Source organism: Mytilus edulis, chromosome 12, assembly GCF_963676685.1.
Source record: "Mytilus edulis chromosome 12, xbMytEdul2.2, whole genome shotgun sequence".
Lineage (NCBI taxonomy): Eukaryota > Metazoa > Mollusca > Bivalvia > Mytilida > Mytilidae > Mytilus > Mytilus edulis.
Window position 1 is genome coordinate 11,986,663 of NC_092355.1, and position 10,775 is coordinate 11,997,437.

A 10,775-nucleotide genomic window follows, 5' to 3' on the forward strand; every position below is an offset into this window, starting at 1 on the left:
GAACGAGTTGGGATTTATAAACACCGTATGATGGAGCCAAAGGCATATCACCGTCTAAAAAAGGAAAATTAACAATAGGAAATGAAAAATCGTCTCTTTTGTCGTAAATTTTAGTATGAAGTTTCCCGTTTGAAATTGAAATGTCTAAATCTAGAAAAGGACAACTGCTGCTGTTTATGTTAGATTTAGTTAAAGTAAGTTCTTTTGGGTAAATTTCGGAAGACTTAGTATATTTAGAGAACTCTGGATTATTCAACGAAAAAATATCATCCAGATAACGGTAGGTATTTTTGAATGTATCAAAATTTTTAGAAATTACAACCGTAAACATGATAAGACATATAATTATCTATATTTTCATTAAAAGTCTTACACATGAATTACATATTACTCCATAAAATGTGCACATTTCATTGAAGATCTAGACCTACTGTTATCTGGTACTTCAAAATCCATTTTTAAGAAGACTCCCGAGCCACCTTAAGTCAATATATAAACACCGACCAATTCACTTGAAGAGTTATCTTATAATAAAAAGGTTGAAAAAGGATACATTTCAAATAACATGCATATATTTCACGACACATAAAGAACGTTCAAAATTATCATTGTAAATAGAAAATTCAAAAATGGATAATTTTGGATATGAACAATTAAGAATAAAATATCATAAATATCAATCCAACATCTAACATATAAATTCCTTTGTTAATATCATTGATGGGTTTAATTTCCATAAAATTGTTGTTCATAAAATATTGAATAAATTCACTTCAAACCCAGTCACAGGATGTTCGCTCATCTGTTACAAAATAACAAGATACTGAAATCACTGCTATAAATAAACAGAATATAAATAACCATGATAACAAACTAAAAATGCAGAAAATTGGCGGGAAATAGTTTTCTCTAGTTTTTTTCATAAATAGCATTGCCATCATTTTCCTTTCATAACTAAGTTTCAAATATGTCTTTTAAACAATATGTAATAAAATTGTGATCAGGAAAGAGTAGGTTCGTGGGCAAATGTTTCTATTAGAACTAAATGCATAAAACAAGGGAGACGGATTAATATAAGTTTTTCTTGTTTCCGAATCCCTGTATTTATATTGTATAATTATATTTCATGCACTTTTTGAATAAAATATTGTTTAAACTAAAACAAGAGGATTCAGAATATCTGACAAATGTTCAAACCCAAGAGGAGCAGAACATCCTTAATAGTTACCTTATATGATTATATGTCAGTACACGAAGAACGAATAAACGATAATACTTTTGGATAACAATGTTTTACATGGCCATATAAGCCAAATATTTTCTAGACTTTTGACATCTTCATATACCCGTTCTTGATAACAAGTTCAATTCTTCCTTTATATATGACCTTATCTTTTCGTGTTGTAAAAGTAGCGTAAATAATGAAAATTGAAATTTTGCAATTTCATACTTTTCAAGCGAAACATATCATACATCATTTTTCAGTTTAATATGTGTATGTATCAGTGATCTGAAACAATTGATTAACATTTTTTAAACTATTAGTCATTTTACTATTTCTGATTATTAGCAGAAATTAAAATGACTAAATATCAATTAAAAGCATCTGAAATATGATATTTGACTCGAAATTTGAAGGTAAACACATTTCTTGTCGGGGATGAAAACACATCAGACTTCATTGCATAAACGCATATGCTATGATATATTAAACTTACTGTCAGATACATGGATAGGTAATGGTACACAGTAGTAATCCATTCTCTTTGGCATACATGCCTGCTTTAGTTCACAATCATTACCATTGCATTGACCAGCTAGTTTCTGCAATTTAAAAATACAAAACTTATAAGTTTATTAATTTATGCGAGTTTATGTCACACTTTTTTCAGTGCCGATGATTACTAGTATTTCATGCTCTGATGTTTTATTGAACTAAGTGTAGATAGGTTTTAATATATGCCGTAAATCGTACTTGATATTAACGTTAAAGGTATTTCTTGGTATTGCTTATTTAATAAGCACATCTTTGTCTACAAAATTAACAACTAAATGGTTACAATCATTTCAGTCAAATTGAGAAATGGTACTGCTTCTTACGTCCGAAAATGTAATTTACAACACACTTCACCTAAAAATAAACTCATCATAGATACCAGGACTAAATTTTATATATACGCCAGACGCGCGTTTCGTCTACAAAAGACCCACCAGTGACGCTCGAATCCAAAAAAGTAAAAAAAAAAAAAGCCAAATACAGTACGAAGTTGAAGAGCATTGAGATCCAAAATTCATTAAAGTGTTGCCAAATACAGCTAAGGTAATCTATGCCTGAGGTAGAAAAGCCTTAGTATTTCAAAAAATTCTAAATTTTGTAAAAAAAAAAATATACCCGAAATAGTGTCGTTAAAATAGAACTATTTTACAGCATACAAAATAAGAGATCATAATTTGTGTGCGTTTTCATTAATACCATATAAATTTTTGTCCGCGATAATTACCTTTGAAAAACTACTTGTCTAAATGAGCTGCAATAACTTAAAACAAGTTCAGAGCTAAAAATATATTGCTCTGTACAATCTTAGGCTTTAACTTGCTTTTTGTAGAGAACAATATGGGAAGAAATTAATTATACGCTTTTATTTGATTTTGTGTTTTTTTTTAATATTTTGCTTAAGCTTTTCGAACTTATTTTATTTTAATGGTGAAAATGTCTACGCCGCGACAAAGCTGTTTCCAAAACACCCACGGAGTTCACAATCACCAATCCCGGGTTCAGCATCATTTATCTGGCAAGTTTTATTCAATGGTATAAAATTAATAGATTCGCATACTTTTACTCTTGAACAGTATTGAGCACATACAGACCACGTTGGCATTGATACTTGAAACTGCAGATGACCCGTGTATATTTTGTCGTTTTGTTTCTTGATAACTACTATTTCACATAAAGTCCAAGCAATAGGGATAAACAATAAGAATATCAAACGGCACATTTTTATCAAGTGAACCATCACAAAAAATAGTTATTTGCTTTCTTTTTTAAACAAGCATTGCACGTAAGCTGGCAAACAGTGGAAATTGCATAACACTTACAAACTTTGTTCTATACTTAAACCAAACCTTTTAAATGTTTAACATGTTTTATATACACATGCCTTGTTCAGTTGATTGTCCAATTAAAATAAAATGGATCTCATTTCCTGATTATAACTTATGTTTCCTGTGGGAATATACAGTTTCCAATCGGACTGTTTCAAAGCTCTCTAGTTTTACCAGTGTATTGATTACGTTTATTTTTGTCAGCTTTTATGGACTCTCCTTTTTGAACTTACCTTGAAGTTCGGTATTTTTGTTGTACTTATGTAGCTCGTGTAATTAATTAATCAAAATGATCTCCTGAATATAAGTCAATGTTTCCTTAGGGAATAATGAGACTTTCCAAAAAAAAAAAAACATTTCTCAAACCTCGTCGATCACCTGTGAAATTATAATTAGTGAAAAAAACCTAGTATACATTTTTGTTTATGGGCCAGCTGAAGCACGCTTCCGGGCGCAGGAGTTTCTTGTTGTATATAAGAAGCATTGATTGTTGTCTGCTCTTTGGTCGGGTTGTTGTCTTTATGACACATTCCCCATTTCCATTTTTAAGTTTTATGTAGAACAGTTAAATAAACTGAACATAGATACCAGGATTACATTTTGTATTTATTTTACTTTCTGTTAACGCCAAGACATTAAACATTTACTTGGTTACAGGGTGGCAGCAGTACAATCAGAAACTCCATGCATTGCAATGTTTTATATGTATTTTGGTATTGCGTAAGGAAACCACGAATCGAAAGTAGACATTCAAAGTCACGTTGCAAAATGAAATAAAAATCAGTATCTCTTCTGCTAAAAAAAAAACCCGAAAAATAAATAAATAGAAGAAGTAAGGTAATGTATAATGAGACTATACTAAATAAATTCGTTATACTGTTGGTCAGTGTTTGGTATTCCATGTGGTGTTTTGTGTATTGTTGTCTGTCTGTCTGTGTCATGTGTTTGTCCTTTTCTATGTTAGGCAGAGCGTCGTAAGTTCATTTTCGACTAATGAGTTTGGATAAAATTGAGAATGGAAATGGGGAATGCATCAAAGAGACAACAACCCGACCATAGAACAGACAACAGCAGAAGGTCACCAATAGGTCTGCAATGCAGCGAGAAATTACCGCACCCGGAGGCGTCCTTCAGCTGGCCCCTAAAAAATATATATATACTAGTTCAGTGATAATGAACGCCATACTAAACTCCAAATTGTACACAAGAAACTAAAATTAAAAATAATACAAACCTAACAAAGGCTAGAGGCTTTTGACTTAGGACAGGCGCAAACATGTCCATTTGGTATCCTTCGCGATTTTTTTTACTCTTTACATGAGTATTACAATTCTGATTTGTTGAATTAATGTTGTGTTGGTCTGTATTAGTATGTAAATATCTTTGACACATTCCCAATTTCCATTCTCAATTATATCTTATACCAAATAGTCATGGAGTCAACAGATTCAGGTAGAATTTTCTAAAACTCGATAGTATAATTTAAACAAAACAGTATTGAGCTCAAAAAAGAAAACCTTTGCTCATGTTGCTACCATGAAACTAAATATGACTTGTGTGTTTAGCATATGTTTCCGGTTTTCTCTGTGGAACAGATATATCTAAGTCTATATTAAGTGGCTGAAAAAAAAAGATTTTGTTTTCTCTATTATTCATTTTTTTATACTGACTATTTCACCATGTGTCCGAACTCAAAGCAAAACAAAGCAATATAAACTGTTAAAAGTCAAATGGTCTATCAATTCAACAACCATGAGAATACGGTGGAATTGTTATAGTACAAATGTTCTTGATGTTGATTTGTTAATTAGGTCGCACAAAGTCGATTCGTTTTATCATAGAATAATCATCTATATTAATTTTGTATTTTCAGGGAATTTTTCAAGATAAGAAAAAAACACAATAAATAACTGTTAATAAGTACTGTGGTAATATATTGATATTTATGCAAGTTAACACAAAAAACGCCACCTAACATTTAAATGCCTAACTACTAAAATTCACAAAATAGATAAAAGAAAAATTACAAAGTTACCGTTCCTTGGCATTGCAAATACCAACTAATGAAATATTCAATTTAATGAAAATAGCGAACTTGTTTATTTTACGGTTTATATTTGTTGATTTTAATCAACTATGTCCTCTTACATTATATTCAGCGTTTCTTACGACAAGCCTTACATATTTTTGTTTACAATAATATAACTGACTTATCCTTACTTCAAAAGAGAGACAACATGATACCAAATATATTCCCCAAGATGAACAAAAGTATACAAACCACAGCATAGAAAACTAGAGACCGAGCAAGACGAGCTCCACTAACATCTGGAATTTGAACGGATATGATCAATCAAAACCGTTAAGTTTTGAATGGAACGAATGATTTGTAGATTCATTAGACGGAGTTTGAGGTAGCGCACAAGGTGTAACAATGGTCATCCAGCTGTAGTCAAGTATTGCCCTAGAAACTGTACATGTGCAAGAGCTAAGACGTAAATGTACTGGAAGTATTTGTAGGGGTATACTGGGAACAGTATATCTATATCAATATATATGTTCCTGGGGTAGGGCAACAGAAAATATGACCGTTCGCCGCAAGGAAATTTATTTCGGATATAGGGGAAATTGTACATAAACTGTGATAATTTTCATATCATGGTCAAGTTCTTCACAACAAACAATTGAAAGTAAATAAAGTCAACAACGGTGACAGTGTATTGATTTTTGGATGGGTTTATGATTTGACTGACATTTGAGCGAGTATAGCGACACTAGTGTATATATTGTGTAAAATTTCTTCTGTATTGTCATGATTGTTGTATTCCACTTACGAATTATAATTCAGTTGCTATGGACTTGAACACTCATAATATATACACAAAGAAATAAATCAGTAGCCAAGCGGTAAACCTTGAGTACTTTTTAGAATGCCGGAATTGTACTCAAGGGATCATTGCACTATAGTAGATGTAGATGCCGTACATTCTTGTATAAATATGTATGGTGCAGATGCTGACAATACACTTACAAAATGATAGAAATTATTATAAATTAAGGAATGTATCTCCCTCATGCAAAGCTCTGATTCCTTTCACGGATTTGGCTATACTTTTTGGACCTTTTGGATTATAGCTCTTCATCTTTTATATAAGCTTTGGATTTCAAATATTTTGGCCACGAGCATCACTGAGGAGACATGTATTGTCGAAATGCGCATCTGGTGCAAGAAAATTGGTACCGTTAATTTTATTAGTAGTATAATGTCTTGCATGTTTCTTCATATGTGTCCATTTCTATGTCCCTAATATGAATATAAAAGTTGAACGTTCTAAGTCAAGCTATAAACACGTATAGATTTACATTTCATTAACTACGAAGTTTATATTAAAAAAAATGGATAAAATAATTACATTGAAACTTTTTATATTTTTTTTGACACTTGCTTTTGAGTTGCTATTTACTATAGATTTAATTAGTTTATGGTAACGAAATCAAATCCCTGGCTTAATAATATACCAGTAATACATAGATTACGTTCGTTACAATCATAAACGTCACAACAGACAAGATGTCATACCATAGAGTAAGTAAGGTGTCAAAAAATTTATAGAACACGGAGTTGAAAGTTGGTTTTTGAAGTGGTCTATTTAGAACTTCCTATCGTGTTAATGTCCGGTTATCAACATTACTTATTTATGTGTTTTTCTTTTGGTAGTTAAAAGTATAACATACTGTCTAATGATTTGCAATGTGGTACATAAATATTTCTATTTTTTTTTTGTATTGTTTTTATCGAATGTACTTTTTTCTATCTCTTTCTCTCTCCGGTAAGTTCAATATCAATATACAACCTGCTGATTTGCAATGTGTTGCATACATATTTTACTTTTTTTTTCGTATTGTTTGAAAGAAATGTACTTCATGATCTTAATGGAGGAAAAAAAAAGAAAAAATGGATCTTACTGTAACAATGTTAAAAACAAAAACATTTGTACATATATATGTATATATAAGCAGAAGAATGGTTAATTATAATACTTAAAAAATTATTAGTCATTCTTCTATATGAGATTGGACGCAATTTCACTTTTGCATCATCTTGAACAGGAACCGTAAGTAAATACATTAATACAATCTTTTGATTACAAATTAAACACTTTGCTATGCATCTATTGATACACAGCTATGTCATAAAATATTGTTTATTCAGTTGATAATCTAATTTCTCTAAGTTTCTAGTTTTGAAAATATCGTGAATCACCGCTACACCAAAGACGGCAAAACTTCTTTTTGACTGCATTCATTTCTATGCATATTTTGTCAATACGAGAGGTTAACCAGGAAATCCAGATGATACATTTACTTATTTGCCAACATTTTTATTCGTCCTTTTCTGTGGGTTTTAAATTGTATTCCTTTGTTGTAGCCCCAATTTTGAAAAAGAATAGTATTCATCACGGCTTATTGGTGCACATTTTACTTATTTAAACAAACACTTCCGTCGATGGTTGTGGAGGGTTTGTAAATAATAGATAGAATAAATGTTTTAAGCGTTTTGACTTTTTTTTAGAGATAAAAAAACCATTGTTGAATGTTCCGTTAGCCCCTTTATTTATACTGCAGACAGATGCTGTGATTGTTATACTTTAAAACAAAGTCTATTTAAAATCATTGTCTGTAAAAATACAAACTTCAAAAAAATTAAGTACGCAAAACCAAATATGTTCAAGATATCAATTCAACATTATATTTCAGTCCAATATCTGAAACGACAATTTGTCAAAGTGCGATTATTGGCCAATTGAACCAATAGTCAAATGCATTTCATACTGTCCTACATATATACAGAATTGAATGTTAATATATATACTTTATTATAACAACAATGCTTTAGTTGAAAAAGGCCTTATTATGTGTTTTAAAACTGCAGAGTCACGGTTAATTCAATTACATTGACAAATTTCGAAATAATGCAAAATACGGCCGATCAATTTAATGGAAAGTGTCCGTATGAGCACCTATAATATCAGGTTGTGGCAACTTTTCAAAATTTACCTTGCTAGTGTAAGATAATTCAACTTTTCTATACCAACATCATCAAGTAACCTATACTCATCATAGAGTCTGCGGTACACATCTTCTTTCCTTGATAAAAAATTATTATGTGTTTTAAAACTGCAGAGTCACCGTTAATTCAATTACATTGACAAATTTCGAAATAATGCAAAATACGGCCGATCAATTTAATGGAAAGTGTCCGTATGAGCACCTATAATATCAGGTTGTGGCAACTTTTCAAAATTTACCTTGCTAGTGTAAGATAATTCAACTTTTCTATACCAACATCATCAAGTGACCTATACTCATCATGGAGTCTGCGGTACACATCTTCTTTCCTTGATAAAAAATTATTATGTGTTTTAAAACTGCAGAGTCACCGTTAATTCAATTACATTGACAAATTTCGAAATAATGCAAAATACGGCCGATCAATTTAATGGAAAGTGTCCGTATGAGCACCTATAATATCAGGTTGTGGCAACTTTTCAAAATTTACCTTGCTAGTGTAAGATAATTCAACTTTTCTATACCAACATCATCAAGTGACCTATACTCATCATGGAGTCTGCGGTACACATCTTCTTTCCTTGATAAAAAAAAATAAACTTACAAAAATACTGAACTCCGAGGAAAATGCAAAACGGAAAGTCCCTAATTAAATCAAATGATAAAACACTTCAAACGAACGGACAACAACTGTCACATTCTTGACTTGGTACAGGCATTTTCAAATGTAGAAAATGGTGGATTGAACCTAGTTTTATAGCGCCAAACCTCTCACTTGTATGATAGTCGCATCAAATTCCATTATATTTACAACGATGCGTGAACAAAACAGACATACTAGGTAAAATTGTCAAAATAGGGGTACAGTAGTCATCACCGTGTCATAATCTCAATGAGAACAGCAACAAACAAATATTGAACAAAGAAACACAAAAAACTATCTATCAAATGTAACAGCCACATACATTGCTTACTTATATATGTATTTTAAATTAACCCATACAGGATTGAAATATTTGAAGTCCTGTGACTGAACGGCAAGGTTCACATCAACTCTAGTGTAGAGTCGCGTGTTGGACGTCAGAAGGTAAACGTCACACAGGAAGAGATATAAAATAATTTTGCCGTTCAAAGTATTTTTTAAATTATAATAGAACAATAACATAATTGCGGGATGTACAGAGCCACGTCACATGTACCAAAAACACATAAAAAGTCAGGTTATATTTCCGTTTGCAGTTAGAGAGGACAGTTTTTCACTTCTTATAATCTGACATATAATAATAATATTCCAGTTGTTTAACCAACGGCTTATTTTAGCTCACGAAGGTTTGAGCTTCAATGGACTGCTTAAAAGTCGACACATTCCGGGAATAGATCCTATCCGGTCCAACTTGTTTTTTAGCTAGTAAAGATTTTTAACTAAAGTAAAAAACACGGGGAAATAACTATCTAACGCAAAATTAATAAGGCATAAACTTGTATAAACATTGTACAATAAACGTATGATGAAAGTATATCAATAAAACAATAATTATATGGCACACCTACGAACAATACTATGATTAATATTTGAAGCAAAAAGGACAAGATTACGGGAAATAAGGAGAATTTCTAGTTTTACAATATGTATAAACACTTTACTCCTTATTAAAAGCAAAATTATATTCAAAAAACAAAAACAAAAAAGTTAAAACAAATTAAATTGTTTCTCATGTAGAAATATGAAAAAGAATTTAACTGTCATTTTTCTTTCCATTTTATAAAAAAAAAACAGTAGCGCAGACAAAGGCTACGACCGGCCCAAAAAAGTAAGATAAAGTTATTGTTTTACGTTTAGTTTTGGTTCATTTCTATGTTTTGAAGTTGAGTGAGACAACCGTTTTCGCTCAACTAGTATACCCTATTGTTCAGGGACAAGCTGAAGCCCGTTCCCAGATACGGGATTTTCTCGCTGAGTTGAAGACCCATCGGTCTCCTTGTGATGTTTTTTTTTTGCTCTTTGGTCGGATTGTTGACTCTTTGACACATTCCTGGTTACCATTCTCAATATTATTATCACCGGGTTTGTACTTACATTTAATTACCGACTGGTGACACATGTTAGGTATGATCAGCTTACCCTTCTGGAGCACTAATATCAACCAGGGTTCGTGATTGCGCTCGTGTTGCTCAGTTTTGTTCTCTTTTTTTTTGGTATACTGTTGTACATGTTGTATTTGTTTTGGTCGTTTATGATTTTGCCATTGCGTTGTCAACTTTTGATTTATGAGTTCGAATGTCTGTTTTTGATATTTTTCGCCTCTCCTTTATACTACACTATGGTTTTTGTATTCATGTTATGATTTTCTACGGTGCATTTAAATCCCTTGTATATGTTTAATTTACATGTACACCCTGTTTGATCTGACAAAAACTCTTTAAATCACGAATTTTAAATTTAAAAAAACTGAACTACGTAACCTTGTCTTATATGATGAACTGTTATGATAGCTTTGGGTACACTAAATATCAATTGTCTATAGTGGACAAATACAATACATCACACTACTTATTGTAAATGTTCAATGCGTATCCACAATTGTTTTATGAAAAATATATTC

The 10,775-nt window shown here is 31.4% G+C and overlaps 1 protein-coding gene across 1 annotated transcript in view; it reads right to left on the reverse strand.

Moving 5' to 3' along the window:
• LOC139497170 (uncharacterized) overlaps positions 1 to 10,775 on the reverse strand; it is a 545,683-nt gene that overhangs the window by 97,630 nt on the left and 437,278 nt on the right. The gene's annotated exons all lie outside the window — the stretch shown is intronic.